Raw genomic sequence first — 22,382 nt, forward strand, 5'->3', positions numbered from 1 at the left:
AAAATGATCAGGGCTAAAGACATCATGGAATCGGTCCCAGGTCTCCACCCCAACACCTTTGGAATGGTGTGGAGGAATGTGGCATCGAAAAGACTAATGAACAAACACAAAGACATTGCTTGGCAGGCCATACACGGGTACCAGAGTAAACTCAGCCTCGTGAGGCACTGCCCCAGGTGCAACCCAGTGGAGGAAAGCATCATACACCTCTTCTGGAACTGCCCCTTTGCGCAGGCCTTGCTGCACGCGCTGGACACTGACTTAAAGGATTATATACCGAGGAAGTGCGTCACGTACTACTCGGTGTTCCATGGACTTTTCACAGGAACACACACAGAGGACGCAATCGAAGCCGGTTGGCGTCTAATGTGCTGTTTCAAGGACGTTTTACTATTCGCCAGGGAACGTTTGATCAAGGGGAAGAAGAGGATGTCGGTACAGGACTGTCGCAGGCTGCTCCACAGCCTGCTCAAGGACTATTCCATCTTTGACGGCCCTGAGGAGGAGGACTAAACACCCCCCTCCCCACCCCCCCCTTACTCCCCCGCCCCAAAAGTTTTTCTGTGCAATAAAGTTAGAGATAATGTGTGTATGATATGTCATATCTGTGGTGCGGTGCATACGTATAAATGCACTGCACCGCCGTGTTCGTCACAGTTTTTTTACTTTTGGGGAAACCATTAATAAAAATGTATGTGAGTTGTGTGGGATATGCAGTGCGCCGTTGTTAACGTCGTGGTTTTTTTTCGTTTGGAAAATGATTTATGTACTGTTATAATCTTGTTGTAAAGATTCGCTGCATAATAAAAGAATTTTCAAAACAAAAAAAAAGCTGTCTGTGGGTGGTTTTCTGGGTATGCACCTTAACCCTGGCTGTGCTCAAAGCTGTGACCAGGCAGCAAGCTTAAGCCTATAGGGAACCATGTTAAAAATGGTTTTTGAGGCAAAAAGTGACACTGTGTGCTCATTTGCATGTCATTTCCCAGAATCCCTTGCTGCAGTGGCAGTGCTGTATGCTGGGTGATGATGGGGAAAGGCGGGGTTGCAGACCTGCCTAAGACATGCAGATGAGCATACAGTTGTATTTGCATATTTGCTTTCCTGTGGAGGGTTTTTGTCACTTTTTTTACTCACCATAACTTAACTCAGTATTATGGTATAGCCTATCCCATAGCCTCTCATGCATACCCAGTTAAAATCAACCCCACACTGATGAGACCCATCAAGGTCAAAACAGCTGTCTGTGGGTGGTTTTCTGGGTATGCACCTTAACCCTGGCTGTGCTCAAAGCTGTGACCATGCAGCAAGCTTAAGCCTATAGGGAACCATGTTAAAAATGTTTTTTGAGGCAAAAAGTGACACTGTGTGCTCATTTGCATGTCATTTCCCAGAATCCCTTGCTGCAGTGGAAGTGCTGTATGCTGGGTGATGATGGGGAAAGGCGGGGTTGCAGACCTGCCTAAGACATGCAGATGAGCATACAGTTGTATTTGCATATTTGCTTTCCTGTGGAGGGTTTTTGTCACTTTTTTTACTATATATATATATATATATATATATGGCCCAAGTATGTATGTATTCCATGGCCCAAGTATGTATGTATGTATATGTTTGTGTATATATATATATATATATATATATATATATATATACACAAACATATACATACATACATACTTGGGCCATGGAACTTCAGGCAGTGAAGTCATTGATGACAAAGTAATCTGGCCCCAAAATTCCTGGAGCCGGCCCTAGTACCCCTATCTGCATACCCTCAAGGGATCTCAGAAAAACAAGATGTAAACGTGCTGCTGTGCCCTGTCAATACCTTATAATAATGATCGCAAACTAGAGGATTATTTTCATTATCTCTTCTCGGCAATGGTGTATAGAAAACGGAAAAGTTAAGGTTCTAGATTGGAACATTTGCAGGGTGTTTTTTTCCCTGTCGATATAACCGTGTTTTAGACATCTAAAATCACACTAGATTTATTGTAATAAATGTATTCAATATTCATTAGGGGCATTGGTTTTTTCCTCTAAGATGATTTAGTGCCAGGTTGGAGAAATCAAGAAACTGTAGGTTTTGAGCATGATTTTAAAGTTGTGTTAACTTTTCCCCTGCCCTTATGATGTTTCCTGTACACCATAAGGGCAGGTACGCTAGGGGCCAGAGAACGTTGTAATATTTTTCTAAGTGCAGATTGTGTTCACCACTCCTTCAGAGCCCACTCCACTTCCATTCATGTAACTGGAGTCCGGTTGCATGCACGTAACCACCAACCCAAGCGATGATGTGGTCACGATCCCAGAAGACTCAGTATCCAATAATATCCGGTAATATCGCAGTAACAAGATTAAAAAAACACAGATGCAGTAATATATACATTCTGTTGAAACCATCAGGCACTCATGTAGGTATATGGTCCCCCTTCTATTATTGGATACAGAGTCTCTATGTGAGATCTAACCATGATCGGTATTTTAGTAGGCTGTAATGATGTAAAAGCCACTTTGCATATGACGTGATAATGAAGAGGTGGGATTTATCTTGCCATCATTGTATATAATGTAGCGCACTTTCCCCCACCCTATGGGAGATATGGCGGCTACAGTGTGTGTGGTGTATTACCTGTGGCTCACAGGAAGCCTGAGCCTCCACTGCTGGGAGCCTGGGGTGTACCTGATCCGTCTGGTGACAGCGCCTCCACCTGCGCGGGATCCTAACAGTGTTGGATAACCCCGTCACAGGACAATGTACTCAGTAACACACACCAGGATATGGTATAACAGTATTTACTAAGCACAAACAGATAATGCACATATACTACACAACCACGCCGTATAATACGTATAGTAATAGTGCCACACAGTATTCCAACAGTACTTGGGTGCAGGGGCACCAATGTCCTAGTGTCCGGCCCATAATAGGCACTCCCACCCCAGGTGTGTGTGACAGTACCGCCCACAACGAACGTGTGTAGAGTTGGTGCACTTGTTGATACCTGCCAAGTGCTCTAGTACCCGGTACCGCCGACTGAAGGCAAGAACTGTCTGGTCACACGTCGTCGTCAGCAACGAGTCCATCTCCATGTTGGGTGGTATCCAGCAGGAGTGTCCCACCGTTATAGTCTCTCTCTGAGCGTGGTGATCTGGTCCCAGACCACCTGATGCCAGGTTGCAGCCGCTTCCTGTCATTGGCCCTATCTACTGGAATAGTCCCTGCAGAAGCCACAAGCTAAATAGGGAGTCGGGGCCTAGCTGGGGCATAAGGGGGTCTCTGGCCTAGTGCAGGGGTCACAGACGCCCCGCACACACACCCTACCTGCTTCTTGTCCCAACTCCAACTGGCATGCTCCTAGAGCGCGAATTGTATCTATTCCCCTCAGCAGGGGAATACTGGTGCCCTATTGGCTGGTTCGCGCCATGTGAGCTGCAGCCCCAGGGGTTGTTGGGGCATGTAGTCGCCCGAGTACCTTCCCTGCAATGACCGCCTCTAGAAGGTCCTCTGCGCATGCGCAACTGCACTGCGCAAGTGCGCGCATCACTATCATGGCGGCGCCCTGCTAAGGGGCCCGCCGGGAGTCTTCGGCAACTCGGTCACCACCCAGAACTTTGTGCCACCTCCCGTGCCTCGCCAGATGCAACCTCTACTCTCCCCACACTCCCCCCAGGCTCCACTGACAGTTGCAGCTGCAGAGGTAGGGTACAAATGGGGGACCAGGAGGACACAGGCTATAATAACTTTCACTTGTAGACTATGTCACTTGAATGTTTCAACTGACGAAGGGTTTACCCCGAAACGTTGGGCTCCATGTGTCTGCATTAATAAAATGACTTTAAATGTTACTATGATGCCATGAAGTATGTTTAGAGTGCGGCAAGTTCCTATTGAATACTGAAATTTAAAAGGCATTTACGTTGGGATTCCTGCTCCCTTGTCTGAGCACCGACTGCATTTACATTCACCATTTTAATGATCGGAGTTCGCCCGCCATTACTCTGTTCCTTGATACTTAGTGAATCTCCCCCATAGTACTATACAGCATTATTCCTGAAGCACAACCTTTCTTATTAATAGGTTTTCTTTTTGTTTGGCAGCCATTTACATCCATCCCTAGGAACAGAGCTAATAAAACAGGGCTCTACACAGTGGGGCCTGTTGTTAAAACTGGCAGCAAAATAAAGAAAATCTGTTTTGGACTTGACGCCTTGGATTGCTGCTTTGAGAAAACGTTCTGTATTTCTACTTATAGCTTCTCCTCTTTCTTTGCAGTTTTAATTTCCTTTGGTCAATATGGCATTACGAAGGTAGTCCCAGGGGCATAGCCATGACTCTGGCTGAAGTAGCGCATTTTGGGTTGGTGGTGGGGCACCGCTGCAGAGGTGACCTGGCATTGCACAAATGCAGTCTGGTTATACTCTGTGCGAGTGTATAGTGCAGTCAGGTAATATTCTGTGTCAGTGGATAGTGCAGTCAGGTAATATTCTGTGTCAGTGGATAGTGCAGTCAGGTAATATTCTGTGTCAGTGGATAGTGCAGACAGGTAATATTCTGTGTCAGTGGATAGTGCAGTCAGGTAATATTCTGTGTCAGTAGATAGTGCAGTCAGGTAATATTCTGTGTCAGTGGATAGTGCAGTCAGGTTATACTCAATGTCATTGTATACACTGACACAAAGTATAACTTGACTCCTGTCACAACTGCAATACAGGCATACCCCGCATTAACGTACGCAATGGGACCGGAGCATGTATGTAAAGCGAAAATGTACTTAAAGTGAAGTACTGTACTACCTTTTCCCCACTTATCGATGCATGTACTGTACTGCAATTGTCATATACGTTGCATAACTGATGTAAATAACACATTTGTAACAGGCTCAATAGTCTCCCTGCTTGCGCACAGCTTCGATACAGGTAGGGAGCCAGTATTGCTGTTCAGGGCGTGCTGACAGGCGCATGCGTGAGCTGCCGTTTTCCTATTGAGCGATATGTACTTACTCGCGAGTGTACTTAAAGTGAGTGTACTTAAACCGGGGTATGCCTGTATACACTAACCACAATATACACTGTCAGGTTATATTCTGTGTCAGTGTATAGTGCAGTCAGGTTATATTCTGTCAGTGTATAGTGCAGTCAGGTTATATTCTGTGTCAGTGTATAGTGCAGTCAGGTTATATTCTGTGTCAGCACTATACACTGACAGAGTACAAGGGGGAGGGGGTAACATGTTCCCAGCATGGGCGTCCGCAGAAATGTTTTCAGGGGGGGGCATAATGTTAACTAGACAGAGAGAGAGAGTGGTTGTGGGGGGGGGGGGGGGGGGTGGGTGACTGAAACTTTGACTGACTGACTCGTGTGTGACTGACACTTGGGTGACTGACTGACTGTGGGTTGGTGTCTGTATTCATTCACAGACAGACAGACACAAACACACACCCTCCCTCTCTCAGACTCTCCCCCTCTCAGACTCTCCCCCTCTCAAACTCTCCCCCTCTCAGACTCTCCCCCTCTCAGACTCTCCCCCTCAGACTCTCCCTCTCAGACTCTCCCTCTCCGACTCTCCCTCTCCCTCTCAGACTCTCCCTCTCCCCCTCCCTCTCAGACTCTCCCTCTCCGACTCTCCCTCTCCCACTCTCCCTCTCCCTCTCAGACTCTCCCTCTCAAACTCTCCCTCTCCCTTTCAGACTCTCCCTCTCAGACTCTCCCTCTCAGACTCTCACTCTCCCTCTCAGACTCTCTCTCCCTCTCAGACACTCCCTCTCCCTCTCAGACTCTCCCTCTCAGAATCTCACTCTCACTCTCAGACTCTCACTCTCCCTCTCAGACTCTCACTCTCAGACTCTCACTCTCCCTCTCAGACTCTCACTCTCCCTCTCAGACTCTCACTCTCCCTCTCAGACTCTCACTCTCCCTCTCAGACTCTCACTCTCCCTCTCAGACTGTCACTCTCCCTCTCAGACTCTCACTCTCAGACTCTCCCTCTCCCTCTCAGACTCTCCCTCTCAGACTCTCACTCTCCCTCTCAGACTCTCCCTCTCCCTCTCAGACTCTCACTCTCCCTCTCAGACTCTCACTCTCCCTCTCAGACTCTCACTCTCCCTCTCAGACTCTCACTCTCCCTCTCAGACTCTCACTCTCCCTCTCAGACTCTCCCTCTCAGACTCTCACTCTCCCTCTCAGACTCTCTCTCTCCCTCTCAGACTCTCTCTCTCCCCCTCAGACTCTCTCTCTCCCCCTCAGACTCTCTCCCCCTCAGACTCTCAGACTCCCCCCCTCAGACTCCCTCCCCTTCAGAATCCCTCGCTCACTCACTCTCTCTCTCACTCAGACTCTCTCTCTCACTCAGACTCAGACACACACACACCCCACACACCACACACCCCACTCTAATGCAGATAGTCCCAAGGTGTAGCCCCATCTCTTTCTTACCCCCTCTCTTCTTCATTCACTCTCTCCCCTCACCCCTCTCTTCCTCACTTCCTCTATTACACCCCCTGTCTCCTCACTCTCCCCCCTCCATCAATTATGCCCCTCTGACTCAAACCCACTCCCTGAATCCGTCCTCCTCACATTCATTCCCTCCCCCCCTGATCTCACATACACACAGACACACACTCAGACACAAACTCAGACACTCGCAACAAGGGGGAATCGGAGCAGGGGGGGGGGGGGGAATCGGAACGGGAAGGGGGGACCCGGAGCAGGGGGGGAATCGGAACGGGAAGGGGGGACCGGAGCAGGGGGGGGGGGGGAATCAGAGCAGGAGGACAAGGGGGAAGCGAGTGGCATGGAGCAGTAGTCACCTGACTTGCTCCATGCAGGAAAGGGCGGGCCTCGCTATGCAAGGTCAGATAGACTCGCAGGGGTGAGCAAACTTTTTATGCCGAGCCCCCCTTTTCATCCATTTAATTTCTCGGGCCCCCCCTGCCTGACGTAATCAAAATCACATGAACCCCCCCCCCTTTATTAAACGATATACAATGTAAATACAAATATGTTTCAACAGCTCGCGCTTGCAAAATTAGGCTGCGTCTACGCTGCCGCCGAGAGTGGTGACATCACCAACTCTCCAAGCATGAGCACAGGGTGTCCTGCATAATTTTGCAAGCACGAGTGGGGGGTATGGATCAGGGCTATTTCTGTGTTTGTGTTTGTGTGTGGGTGTGGGGTTGTGCGCATTGACTGCTGCTGAGCATGCTTCAATGTCAATTTTGTTTGTCTCGCCAAGCACACAATCAATCACAACACAAACAACACCCCCCACACCACACACAATCACAGCACACATTCAATCACAAAACACACACATCACTACACATTATATATATATATATATATATATATATATATATACACACACACACACACACACACACACACACACACACACACACACACACACACACACACACACACACACACACACACACACACACACACACACACACACACACACACACACACACATCACTATACATATATATATACACACACACACATAGCAGCCATGCTTTTAAGCAGATATGCTTTTAAGTATATATGTTTCAAGTATTTATGAAGTTTAAAAAGGAAGTTCAAAAAGAAGTGGAAAAGTGGACATCACCTACTGCTTCTGATTCCTGCTTTTGATCTACGTTGGAAAAGAGGATATCATCTATCTAAGACTGCACATCTCAACACTTAACTATTGCTGTGATGCCGCCTTTATTTTTTATATTTGCTGCAACCGCACTTATTTTCAAATTATGCACTTCCTTCCACCAGTCTCCTTATGTCTCTAACTCTATTCATATATCTCCATCTCTCCTTTCTTCCCCACTTCTCAGTTCACATGAACTCCTTTCTTACCTGCGTCCTCTGTCACCACACAGCTATACCTCCTGCACTAAAACACACCCTTACAAATCATCCTCACACATCCTCTTTCTATCCATGCTTCTCCTCCTTGCTTCTTGGGATATCTCTCCCAATCCTGGTCCCTGCCTTATTTCTACTTGCTCTCGTCCTCGCCTCCCTCATGCAACTTCTACTCCTTCTGGTGTTAACCCCTCCAACCTCATACCCATCCCCTGCCACCATCCCTCCTCTCTCCCTTTCTCCTGTGCCCTTTGGAATGCTCGCTCCCTCTCTAACAAGTTCCTCTCTGTGCATGACTTCTTTCTCTCTCACTCCCTGCTTCTCTTTGCTATAACTGAGACCTGGCTCACTCAGTCTGACTCTGCTCTGGAAGCTGCCCTCTCTTATGGTGGCCTTTCCTTCTCCCACACTCCGCGCCTTGATGGCAGGGGTGGAGGTGTGGGGCTCCTGCTCTCCTCTCTCTGCCGTTACCGAACTATTCCTATTCCCCCCTCTCTTGCCTTTCCCTCCTTTGAGGTTCACACTGTCCAGATCTTCTCTCCTCTCCCTGTTCATGTGGCGGTCATGTATCGCCCACCTACCTCTACTCATCCCCCTTCTGCCTTTCTCTCTCACTTTGAATCCTGGCTCTCTTTCTTTCTCTCCTCAGACTCCCCTGTTCTTCTCCTTGGGGACTTCAATTGCCACATTGATGACCCCTCTCTCTCTTGGGCTTCCCGCTTTCTTTCTCTAACCTCTTCTTTTGGCCTTCAACAGTGGACTGCAGCCAGCACCCACAAGGATGGCCACTACTTAGACCTGGTTTTCACAAAAAATTTCTCTCTCTCTGATTTCTCCATTTCCCCTTTTCCTCTCTCTGACCATCACCTCATCTCATTCTCTCTATCTCGCTTCTCAACTTCTCCACCTCCATCTACACCCCGGTTCTGCAGAAACCTGCGCTCTATTCACTTACCTGACTTTGAGTCCACGTTACACTCCTCCCTCTCCTCTCTCAGATCTGCTACAGACCCTGACAAACTGGTCAGGAACTACAACTCTGCCTTGTCCTCCTCTCTTGATCTACATGCCCCGCTTTCTCTCTGCCGCACTCGCCCTTTTAACCCTAGACCCTGGTTAAATTCCCACACGCGCATGCTGCGTTCCTCCACTCGTTCCTCTGAACGCCTCTGGAGGAAATCTCATACTCTCGCAGACTTCCTTCACTACAAATTTATGCTATCCTGTTTCAACTCTGCCCTCTCGCAAGCTAAACAAGCCTACTTTTCTTCACTAATCAACATGCACAAGTCTAACCCACGCCGACTGTTCTCTGTCTTTGATACTCTACTTAAACCACCCTCCGCTGCCTCTCCTTCCTCCATCTCCACTCAGGACTTTGCTGACTATTTTAAGGAAAAGGTGGAATCCATACGTCAGAACATCCCCTCTGTTTCTTCCTCCCATCCTACACCTCTTCCTAACTCTCCTCCTGCCTTCCTTGACTCTTTTTCCACTGTCTCAGAGGAGGATGTGTCGCTGTTGATCGCCTCTTCTCCCTCTACCACTTGCCCTCTTGACCCCATTCCCTCCCATCTCCTAAAACCTCTTGCTCCTACTATAATCCCTACGCTCACGCACATTTTTAACTCCTCCCTCTGCTCTGGAACCTTTCCATCCTCCTTCAAACATGCAACAGTCATACCATTACTCAAAAACAGCAAGCTTGACCCTACCTGTCTTTCTAACTATCGGCCTGTCTCCCTCCTGCCTTTTGCCTCTAAACTCCTTGAACGTCTTGTATTCGCTCGCTTGCTCCATTTTCTCAACACCTATTCTCTCCTAGACCCTCTACAATCTGGCTTCCGTACTGCTCACTCCACGGAAACAGCCCTCACTAAAATAACTGACGACCTCCATGCTGCCAAAGACAGAGGTCATTACACTCTGCTCATATTACTCGACCTCTCTGCAGCATTTGACACCGTGGACCACCCTCTTCTCCTTCACATTCTCCATACTCTTGGCATTCGGAACAAAGCTCTATCCTGGATCTCATCCTACCTCTCCCATCGTACTTTCAGTGTCTCTTCTGCTAATACCTCCTCCTCCTCTATTAATCTCTCTGTGGGGGTACCCCAGGGCTCTGTCCTGGGACCTCTTCTCTTTTCTCTGTATACACTCTCTCTAGGTGACCTAATAACATCTTTTGGGTTTAATTATCACCTCTATGCTGACGACACACAAATATATTTCTCAACACCCGACCTTACACCTACTGTACAAACCAAAGTTTCTGAATGTCTCTCTGCTATATCATCCTGGATGGCCCTCCGCCGCCTTAAACTCAACATGGCTAAAACAGAGCTCCTCATACTTCCTCCCAAACCTGGCCCTACTACCTCCTTCCACATTACTGTTGGAACTACGATCATTCACCCAGTAGCCCAAGCACGCTGCCTTGGGGTCACACTCGACTCCTCTCTCACATTTGCCCCTCACATTCAAAACATTTCTAAAACCTGTCGCTTTTTCCTCCGCAATATAACAAAGATACGCCCTTTCCTCTGTTGCTCGACTGCTAAAACTCTGACTCAGGCCCTCATTCTCTCCCGTCTTGATTACTGTAACCTCCTGCTGTCCGGCCTTCCTGCCTCTCACCTGTCTCCCCTACAATCTATCCTTAACGCTGCTGCCAGAATCACTCTACTCTTTCCTAGATCTGTCTCAGCATCTCCCCTCATGAAATCCCTCTCCTGGCTTCCGATCAAATCCCGCATCTCACACTCCATTCTTCTCCTCACTTTTAAAGCTTTACACTCTTCTGCCCCTCCTTACATCTCAGCCCTAATTTCTCGTTATGCACCATCCAGACTCTTGCGTTCTTCTCAAGGATGTCTTCTTTCTACCCCCTTTGTATCTAAAGCCCTCTCCCGCCTTAAACCTTTTTCATTGACTGCCCCTCACCTCTGGAATGCCCTTCCCCTCAGTACCCGACTAGCACCCTCTCTATCCACCTTTAAGACCCACCTTAAGACACACTTGCTTAAAGAAGCATATGAATAGGACTGTGGCTATTCTGAACACATGGCACATAAAGCTTGGCCCCCTGCAGATGCACTTACCAGAACTCCCTCCTACTATCACTGTACGTTCTCCCTACCTACCAATTAGACTGTAAGCTCCTCGGAGCAGGGACTCCTCTTCCTTAATGTCTAAAGCACTTATTCCCATGATCTGTTACTTATATTATCTGTTATTTATTGGATTACCACATGTATTACTGCTGTGAAGCGCTATGTACATTAATGGCGCTATATAAATAAAGACATACAATACAATACAAATACACACACACACACACACACACACACACACACACACACACACACACACACACACCACTATACATATACACACACACACACACAGTGACATCACTATACATATATATACATACACAGTGACATCACTATACATATATATATATACACACACACACACACACACACACACACACACACACACACACACACACACACACACACACACACACACACACACACACACACACACACACACACACACATCACCACACACACAGTGACATCACTATACATATATATACACACACACACAGTGACATCACTATACATATATAGACACAGACACAGACACAGACACAGACACACACACACACACACACACACACACACACACACACACACACACACACACACACACACACACACACACACACACACACACACACACACACACACACACACACACCCCCCCACCCACCCCCCTGTACTGCTTACTCGGCTCCCCACTCAAGTAAAGCTAGGAAGAGAAGGGCTTGTGTCTGTGTGCAGAGGGACGCCCCGCCCCCTCTCCAAGCACAGGGAAACACAGCACGGAGTTTCTGCCCGCCACTGCTCTGCCCCTGCTCTGTTCTGCCCCCAGGTTTCGCCGCACAGGCTGCGCCCCCCCCTAAATAATTTGGCGCCCCCCAGTTTTGCGCACCGCTGAGATAGAGTTGCGAGGGACAAAAAAATAAATAATCCTGGCAGCGTGCCCACACGCGCCAGCCAATCAGGAGACAAGGGAGGTTTTTTTTGCAGAAGAGCGCGCTAAATCCTGTCACGCCAGTGCCCTCTGTTCCCCGCTGTTGGCGGCCCAGGATCCAGGGGGGGGCAAGCGCCCCCCCTTGCCCCCCCCTGCGGACGCCCATGGTTCCCAGTGACAGTTGAAGGGGGGGGGGGGGCATTATTACAGTGACATTATTTTTTATGTGATAGAAGTTTGCTCTATAAAATGTACAATTGTCATTAATATTTTGTAAAGCGTTGCATAAGAAATTGATGGCTGATAAGGGAGTGAGGCACAATCAATCTAAACTATTTACTAAGCTGATGTAAAAAGCTTATTTGTCCCTGGGCTTTAACATAAACATGTGTCTATCCAACATATCTTAAGGATTTAGTGTTGTCAGTGTACATCACATGCAGCCAAAACAACATAAAACTCACCAGCTCACAGGATTTCTGTTTAAAGGAGTTTGTGGGTGCTCAATGGTTACAGGTTAAGACCAAAGACGTCCCAAGTTAAAAAGGTGAGGAGGAGTGAGCTCTGGGGAGGAGGTGCCACCTACCTCCTCACCTTTTTAACTCGGGAAGTCTTTAACTTTGCTGCAAGAACAGGACCTACTATGGTTCTTTCCCCTCATACAGAGGTAAAAGGAAGGGTTCACAGTGTAGTGTATTGTAGGACCTGCATTTTTGGTTATACCTTGACGTTTGGTATGCAGGCTTACAACGCTTTGGCCAAAGGGTTTTACTAAATAACCAAGTAATTATTATTATTATTATTATTGAAGTATTTAAACTTTATACTTATTACCATATATGTTTTGTCAATTGGATGTAGCATTGGGCACCCCTGTCTTTTGTTGTATATATTTGCCACGCCCAGTAGCACTCTTTTTTGACATAAATATATATTCATGATGTGGTGGGTGTAGGAGTTTGACCTAGCTGGGAATGTGTGTTCACCATTTATGTTCACCAGCTAAAGGCTGGTGCAAAAGACATGGAGACAGGCAGAAAAGTATTTTTTTCAGCGCAGCTTTAATACAATAGGCCGGCTGGGGTCCCTGGATGGTCCCCGCGTGCCCTCGGGTGGTGTCCGTGGGCCCTCGGTAGGTCCCCACGGGTGTCTCCGCTGGCCTGCGGTACCAATCCTGTGCCCAAAAAAACACACAGCCAATACTTAGAAATAAATACAACCTCCCTCACCCACCGCCCCCTAACACTTACAGTACAATATTGGGCAAAATTACTATTATCCAGATATGGATAATAGTGCATTTGCCCATTTAAAATACAACAACAGACCAGCATTGGTCTGGGACGCATGGCCTGAGAACTAGAAAAATAGATCCTAGGAATCTTTCTCAACCAAAGGTAAAACCTAATACCGGAGCCGACACTGGGGAGATAAAGGGGACGAGCTCCTGCCCTTATCTCCCTTCCCCCCTCCCTTCTTACCCTTTCCTACCCCCCCTCTCTCTTCTATTATTTTTCACATCTTTAAAGTAATAAAGCACTTAAAAACTTTGAAGGTAGTAGCCTTCCGATTGGAGGCCCAGAAGTATTTAAATGTTCTAAAGATAAGATGGAGTTTCTGTTGGCTTATGTTTAAATACCAAAAAAATTGTTCTATTGTTCAGATGAAATTTATGTACATTGTTCTTCCTGTTTCAAAGTTTTGATGTGATACCACAAAAACAATAAAAAAACGTTTGAGACAAAAAAAAAATACAACATTAAGCAGCAGAAATAAAGTAAATAAAACTTGCACTCACCCCTGCCAGGCTGCCATGATGAAGGCCGTCCTCATCCTCATCACTGTCCCTGTCCTCCATTGCCACAAACAATGCAATCAAAAATACAATCTAATGTCCCCTAACTCCTTAATCCCCTTAGCGGTTAGTAACTGCTATAGTAATTAAGGGGTTAACCCACTACCCACCCAGGAGGCTTAACCAACCTCCCCAGGCAACTACCCCCACCCTCCACCCATTCATTGGTACAGTGGGTACATCATGCTCATATAATATGGGCCAGATTTACCACTTTAGCAATAAATGGTGAAGTAGACAAAAAACAGGCCCAAAATAAAACACTTTACAACGCCAACTAAACATATAACAAATACCAAGAAAACAATTGATTGGCACAGTGGGTAAATCATGCCCATATAATATGGGCATGATTTAACACTATGCCAGTCAATGGTCAATCTAAACATAAAACAACCACAAACAATATCCAATGTAATGCAATCACCAAATAAAAAACAATAAGCAAATAAACACAACAACATTACCATCATTCAATTAAGCAAATACCAATTAAACACCAGAATTAACAATTAGAAACACGAAAACAAAACCATCAATAAATAAAAGAAAACTCCAAATAAACACCATCAGTCAAATTAAAAATATAAAAAATAAGCCACTATTTAAAAGCAAACACCAACTCCCCCTGAAATAATCCATTGAAAACACCACCAAAAATGCCGGCATACAAAATCCCAACACAAAATAAATAGCATAACAATAATAAACAAAGTACCAAAATACATTTAAAATACATAAAAGCAAGCATTTGGCAAAACAATCATTGCTTGGCCCCTGTATGTATGTGCATCCATAAAGAGATATCCATAAATACAGTGGCAATGAATGGGCATTTAAAAAAATCCAATACCAATAAAAATACAATGAAAAAACCTGTAAAAGAAAAATAACATACATTCAATTTTTTTCCTTACCTTTAGATGTCTTCACCCTCCGATTCCTGGGGTCTCCGGAAGCTCTCAAACCAATCCAAGCAACGGCCCACAGGTGAAATCCAAAGTCCTTTTCTTCTTTCTTTATTTTCATCTGTTAACTGTAATCCATTTTGCGGTCTTTTGGTGTCTTCTAGCTTCTTCTTCATCCATCTTCATCCGGAATGCATTGCATGCCTATTGGTGGAGGAGGTCCTCCCTCCTCAGCTTATTGTTGTCAAATGAGGCTGCGCAGGATTTTATAGGCCTGTGACGTCACATTTGATGCAAATGGTTCACACGCCATCTGATTGGCCTGTGAAAACCATGTGCCATTTTTTTTGTGACGTCATGTAAAGGGAGTGAAGCCGGCCAATCACAATGGCTGTGCTTCCTTTACCTTTAACATGACATCACAAAATCCAACATGGCTGCTGTCACATGGTACTTCAGACAATCAGATGATTTATTCAAGTGGTGCAGCGTTTTTTGGCTTTTTGCCAGTTTTTCTCCTTAACCGCTACACAGCCTGCAGGGTCCAAGACTGACGTACAGAGATTCCAAACTTTATTTAAATATTTATTAAATAAACACAGGTGCAATGACAGACAATGAATATGAGTATGCCTGACTGATCAGGCTAAAGGGACATAATATATGATTCGTGAAGTATGAAGGATAAGGTCAAAGTCCAAGGATAATCGGAACCTAAAAAATGATGAAAGAGAACCAATATAGTGAAGTATATTTAAACTGGTTTATAAGTGCAAAAATAGACAGCTATTTACAATGTTGCAGACAATTAGGGCATTGCGGATATCAATCCTTACACGGCCGGAGTAGAGGGTCTACACTTGCTGCAGTGGGAGCACTGTATGCGAGGTGATAATGGTGTAAGGCAGGGTTGCAGACCTACCTAAGACATGTGAATATGCTCACAAGTGATATTCTTTATTGGCTATATGCTGTCACCCACCATAACTTAAATAATGTGTATGATAGATAGATAGATGTCTTTATTTATATAGCACCATTAGTGTACATAGTGCTTCACAGCAGTAATATACGTGACAATCATATAAATAAGAAATAATACAAATAACAGGAAGAAGTGCAGACATAACAGTAACATTAAGGAAAAGGAGAACCTGCTCCAAAGAGCTTACAATCTAATGTATGTGTGTATGTGTAACCAGGACTGGTTTCTGGCCTCCAGTCTGCCCCCTCCTGGTGGTAAGTTCTGGTAAGAGCAGGCCTGCCAGGAGTTATCATGGGTTTTCCACACCCACAGCAGCTTCTTGATTGACAGGAGAGGCGGTAGGACTACGCCTGTGTGTGTCCAATCATGGATTCAGACCTGGTGCCTACTTCCCTTGTACTTAAGGAGCTGCACTGCTAAATTCTGTCAGTGCCTCTACCTCCTTGAGAGAGGCTGGTCTACCCTAACAATTGTGCATGTCTCTGCCAGTTTGTACTCCCTCCCCTGGGGGAGTGGAGAGGGAGACTATACCCCTTATTCCACCAGGGAGTAAGGGAAGAGCTAGGACTGCTTCAGGCCCCTTGGCCTTGAGTGTAGGTCCAGGGTACATCCTGAGGGTGAAACCCAAAGAAGTGAACTCTGATATGTATGCTGTACCAACTGAGTGTGCTGTCAGAATAAAGTGATCCTGTTCAAAGATATCTTCTTGCCTGAGATGGAGGCGCTATCCCCAGGAGAAAGAATAACGGACTACACAGTAGTCTGTCCTGTTCTCCTCCACAACAACGCGGGAGACTCAGATCTACTGTGAGCCAGCAGGTATGCACCACATGGGGGGAAGCACCGTTATATATATATATATATATATATATATATATATATATATAGCAGAAAATAGCCGTGTTAGTCCAGTTGCGATAGTGCAGAATAAATGAGTTCTTCAGTATTCGGTGATACCTTTTTTATTGGACTAACAATTTATGTAATAGGACAAGCTTGTCCTATGACATAAATTGTTAGTCCAATAAAAAAGGTATCACCGAATACTGAAGAACTTATATATATATATATATATATGTAACGGGTCTTCCCTCCTGTCTGACCCACCCAATCTCACATTGGCCCGTGTGGTCTAACCGGTCCCCATTACGTGATCGTGTATGGTGGTGCACCTGCAAGTAACAGGACTCCTGAGTCTCCCGCTTGATGGTATTAGGGGATGTCATCAGGACAGGTAGCTGAGGTAGTGGGTGCGTGTCCAACTTACATCATGTGCAGCGCTTCCACATCATCAGGATCTATGCTTCCGCAGGGAGATGGTCCTAGTGAGGAACTCCTTCTCGGTGGTGACTGCCACTGTAGAGTAATCTCACACTCACACAGTGGGGGTATCTTTAACAAGGGCATCTTTATTGATGATCTGGAGGTAGTAGACTGCCCCATGCAGCTTTCAGCTCTAGCCGCACATTTCTCCGTGCTGTCCCTTTGCCAGGTACTGCCCTCCTAATTGGAGTGGGATCCCCTCTCCCCGTAGGGAGATCACCCCTGCGCCAGGTCCCTGGACACAGTGTGGCCTTGACAGGCTTGATTTAGATATTCGTGCCACTAGTTACAGCACTAGGGTCACAAAGCTATCCTGCAAACCCTTTCACAGGAGCCAAACTCTTTAGCAACAACCTAACTTGACAGTGTTGTGCCTTATATACCTCAGGGGGCAGGCACACCTCTGATGTCACTATCCAGGGACTCAGAGCATGCAGCCACTCCCATCCATACATAGGGCACCTCACCAGGGTGTGAGGGAAAACCTCCATAACTACTGCTGGCATTCCTGTACTTACCAGGGTTTATTGCCAACAGGGAAGATGTCTACAGTCCATTATTATGCATGGCTACATACGCCCCCTGGTGAATCCCCACCGTCCCGGCTGGGCCCTAAATTTGGTGTACCTTGCGCCAGGAAACACTGCAAAAGAACACACAAATTACATTTCAAACATCATTACATTCACATAATAATGCAATGTAGAGCACACTCTGACCAGCAGGGAGCACTAGATTAAACACAGACGCTATCTAGTTAGGCAATCTAATAATAGTGTCTAGGGTCTGGCTTCTTCACGTCCCTTCCCGCTGCATCAGTCACCGTAACGCTGTACTCTCGGGGCAAACCTCACTCGTTGCGGTACACTACTTTATGCATGTAGATACTGTGCCCAATTGTCCAAACCCTCATTAGCTGAGAAATTCGCTGTTCGGCCTGAACTCCCGTAATGGCACCCCCTTTCTGAACAATATTGTACTCGATGTCAGCTCGAAGCCACCTTTCCCGGTTATCTTCAATCTCCCTCATCAGAGGTTCGGGGACATAAGGGTACTCAAGCCCATGAGACCTCTTATATTTAGCAGCGATGGCTCGCTCAGCTCGACAGGACCGGGTCAACCTAGCATAGCCTGCCCTCCCCAGCAACACCCATGACAGGGGCTCGTCTGCTTCCACGGGATCCTCTAACCCCTCGGAACCCTTTGGCGTAATTAAACCCCGCTTAATCTTACCCCACCTCGTTCGCAACTCTTTAAGGTAAGCATCATCATCAAACCCCCCTGTAGCCCACCAATGATCCACCACCCCATCTTTTTCCAAAATGAATCGGGTGCGATCAATCCATGCTACATATCCCTCATACAGAGGCGCCCACAATCTGGTCTACCTAAGCTCGTCGTGACCTGACTCTAGGGAGTCCTCCTCCTCGGGCCCCCCAGAAGATATCCCTGAGGTACCCTCTGATGGTGCTGTAATTCCCCGGCTCTGTGACTTATTCCCAATGGTAACACTCATGGCACTAGGACAGTCACTAGACACCGACACTTGTCGGGAAATCCTCCCACCACCCACCGATCCATCATCGGACTTCATTCCCCAGTCCAGGCTTCCAGGGACTCCCCTGACATCCCTAGACTAGAAGTTGACCCAAACGTGAAAACGACTGGGGCAGGGACTTTATCTAGGGCCTTGGGGCTAACTTTGGGAGTGGACGGGGTTTGGGGACGGGACCGGACAGTAGGCATCGGCAGGGTTACGACCTGCTCCTCGGCAATACCTGACTCCGCTCCACAACAAAGTCTCTCCTCTTCACCAGTGCTGGGGCTCTTCACCTCCAACTCGATCGCCCATTCCTCCTCGACGTAGGCGACCGGCTTCCGCTGCTCGACCGTAGAGGCGCGATCATTTCCCATTCAACCCCGCTCTGGTCACCGGAAATCATCTCCGTGTACGCACGTGCCTCTCCGCCATCTTGGGTTGGGTCCCCAATCGAGACCTCTTCCTCCACCAGGACATCCAGCAACACCCTGCTCCGGCACGATCCCGTCTGGGTCTGGTTCCGCTCTTTTTTAATCACCACCACCCCCGGAGCCTGCGACAAACACTGCTTGGGCTTAGCACTGTGCAGTGTCGGGGTGGATCGACCTCCTTCTGAACCGCTAGTCACCACGGCCGTGGGATTCCGCTGCTCGGGATGGCGCGGTACGGGTGACACTCGACTCCGTGTCTCCACACCACGAGGGATAGCATCTCGCCAAGGCGTACCAATAGTATGGTAGTCTGTCTTTAGATCCATCGCACTAGACAACCTGGCACACTCCTCGTCCGAGGACTCTAGTTTCGCATTCGGTTGGGGCATCCCGTTAGGTGATCGCCGATGTGCCCCTCTCTTGTCACCCTGTCGGTGACTGTTTTTCTCTTTCTTGAGAACCGGACCCGGTTCTTCGGGATCCGTGGATTCTCGCCATAAGGCACCCGGAATTTCCGCTGCCAGCATAGGGACATCTTCCCTGGCTTCCATGGCTTGCACCAGCACAAAAGTCGGCATGGGCCACAGATATTGCAGTCCACAATGAGGGCATCGGGACTCACTGCCCACAGCTCCGCCCGGCAGTCTGCACTGCAGGCAGAGACACGCCACAGTCTCTACACCCTCTACTCGGAGGATCAGGAAGCCTCCTGGAGCTGAGTAGGGATGTGTCGTAATCAAAGGACTCTGTTCGACTTGCTCAGAGACACCAGCCATATTCACCAGTGGAGGGACTCGCTTCAGGGGTCTGTACTGGTTAATGGCTCTTCGCAACTGGAGTGCAGGGGATGGTTTGGCAACCCCTCCTCCTATCTTCTCCATCTGCATCCGGTGGAACTGCAAACCACACCCCCTGGTTGAAACTAGGGGGAGGTCTCGTAGACTTGTAGGCTGACCCAGCACAGGGGCGGAGTGAGTCATAGTCCATGAGTGCGCGGCTCCAGCTTTCGCGCCAAACTCCCCAACAGGGTGGGGTCTTCTCGTTGGCGCCAATCCTGGCCAACAATGAGCAAACTGCAAAGTTGCAAGACTTTCTGCAGCTGGCCCACGCGGTGTCCCGGGAACACGGGAACCGCCATCTTGGTTCGTATTATCTTTTTGCATCACATTTGAGGTAGCGTTTGGTTGTTTGTGTATCGAATGATAAGCAAGTCCATTTCGTTCCTCCCATCTAGCAACACTGTCGTCCTCACTGTCCTCGGGGTTACTATCCCGAGAGCATAGACAGGACACACACGGCGCAGCCACGGCTTTCACGCCAGTCCACAACAGGCTCACAAAAGTCTCTTCTGTAGCTTGTTCTTCATACTCGCACAGAACAGGTGCGATCTCTTCATCTGTCCGCCATCCTGGACCTTCTGCACTTTGCAGATCCTCCATTCTTGTGGTTCTCTCTTGGTCTGTCCGCCATCCTGGACCTTCTGCGCTTTGCAGATCCTCCATTCTTGCGGTTCTTTCTCGATCACTGAATACTGGATTCTTGTACATGGAGCTCCGCTCTGCGGGGCAGCTACCACATCAGTACATTAAAAATGCCTTGTTCACCACCTTGTGTACCTAACGTAGATCTGACTCGTGTTTGCACTACCTCAGGCTAGGCTCACTCTCTCAGTGTCTACTGTATCTCCTTCCTCCCAGTCTGTGCTCCTCTTGGTAAGTGGTCTGGAATGGAGACAAGAGTACTCTGGCTCTTCCATGCAGTACTTGGGCGTCTACCTACTGTTGGCTAGCCTAGCGCGGACCCTTCCAGAATTCCTGCCCTAAGTTACCAGTTTACCCCTTCAGGCGTCCCCCACCAGCGCTACCTCAAGGCGACTAGAACAGCAATAGCCCCCCTCTCCAGACCTACTAACCCTTAACAGGATCCCAAGGCGTCTGTGCGGTCTGCAGCTCCAGCAGCTCCCCGACTACCCCTGGCTCCGTCCCACGCAGCACAAAGTGGCAGCAGACACTCTCCCTGTTTCCTAGTGTGCCTAGCAAAAGCCTGTCCTGTTGACAGGTATCTCAGCAGCGCCTCCAAATGTAACGGGTCTTCCCTCCTGTCTGACCCACCCAATCTCACATTGGCCCGTGTGGTCTAACCGGTCCCCATTACGTGATCGTGTATGGTGGTGCACCTGCAAGTAACAGGACTCCTGAGTCTCCCGCTTGATGGTATTAGGGGATGTCATCAGGACAGGTAGCTGAGGTAGTGGGTGCGAGTCCAACTTACATCATGTGCAGCGCCTCCACCTCATCAGGATCTATGCTTCCGCAGGGAGATGGTCCTGGTGAGGAACTCCTTCTCAGTGGTGACTGCCACTGTAGAGTAATCTCACACTCACACAGTGGGGGTATCTTTAACAAGGGCATCTTTATTGATGATCTTTAACAAGGGCATCTTTATTGATGATCTGGAGGTAGTAGACTGCCCAATGCAGCTTTCAGCTCTAGCCGCACATTTCTCCGTGCTGTCCCTTTGCCAGGTACTGCCCTCCTAATTGGAGTGGGATCCCCTCTCCCCGTAGGGAGATCACCCCTGCGCCAGGTCCCTGGACACAGTGTGGCCTTGACAGGCTTGATTTGGATATTCGTGCCACTAGTTACAGCACTAGGGTCACAAAGCTATCCTGCAATCCCTTTCACAGGAGCCAAACTCTTTAGCAACAACCTAACTTGACAGTGTTGTGCCTTATATACCTCAGGGGGCAGGCACACCTCTGATGTCACCATCCAGGGACTCAGAGCATGCAGCCACTCCCATCCATACATAGGGCACCTCACCAGGGTGTGAGGGGAAACCTCCATAACTACTGCTAGCATTCCTGTACTTACCAGGGTTTATTGCCAACAGGGAAGATGTCTGCAGTCCATTATTATGCATGGCTGCATATATATATATATGTAACCCTTCTATGGTACCCCACCCGACATGAGATTGGGGGGGTACACTCCTTCTGGTCACTCTGAGTGGTCTGGGTGCTGTGACCTGCTGGTAAACAGGAGGGCTGAGTGCTCCGCGGTGTTGTGGGGAGAACCAGGACAGGGACAGGAGGTGATGTGGGACAGGTTACCTTGCTCTCTCTGGGTGGTGCAGTGCCTCCAGCCAGTAGGGATCCCCTGGGGTCTCCAGAGGAGAGACCCCCACTGACACTCCATTCTCCATACACAGGAACAGGGACACACACAGCAGCTTCTTTTCGGTGGATCTTTATTCAGCATAGGTGTGCAGACAGCATACAGCATGATATCACAGGCATGGTGTAATCTCTGCCTCTCTGCTAATGGCAGCTGGAATTCCCCCCCCCCTTCCTTACCCAGGTGGGGCAAGAGGGGGAGACCTCTTCTTGTCTTCCTACCTCTCTCAGCTCTCTCTCTAGACTCCTGATCTC

The sequence above is a fragment of the Ascaphus truei genome, chromosome 2 (genome assembly GCF_040206685.1).
Source record: "Ascaphus truei isolate aAscTru1 chromosome 2, aAscTru1.hap1, whole genome shotgun sequence".
Taxonomy (NCBI): domain Eukaryota; kingdom Metazoa; phylum Chordata; class Amphibia; order Anura; family Ascaphidae; genus Ascaphus; species Ascaphus truei.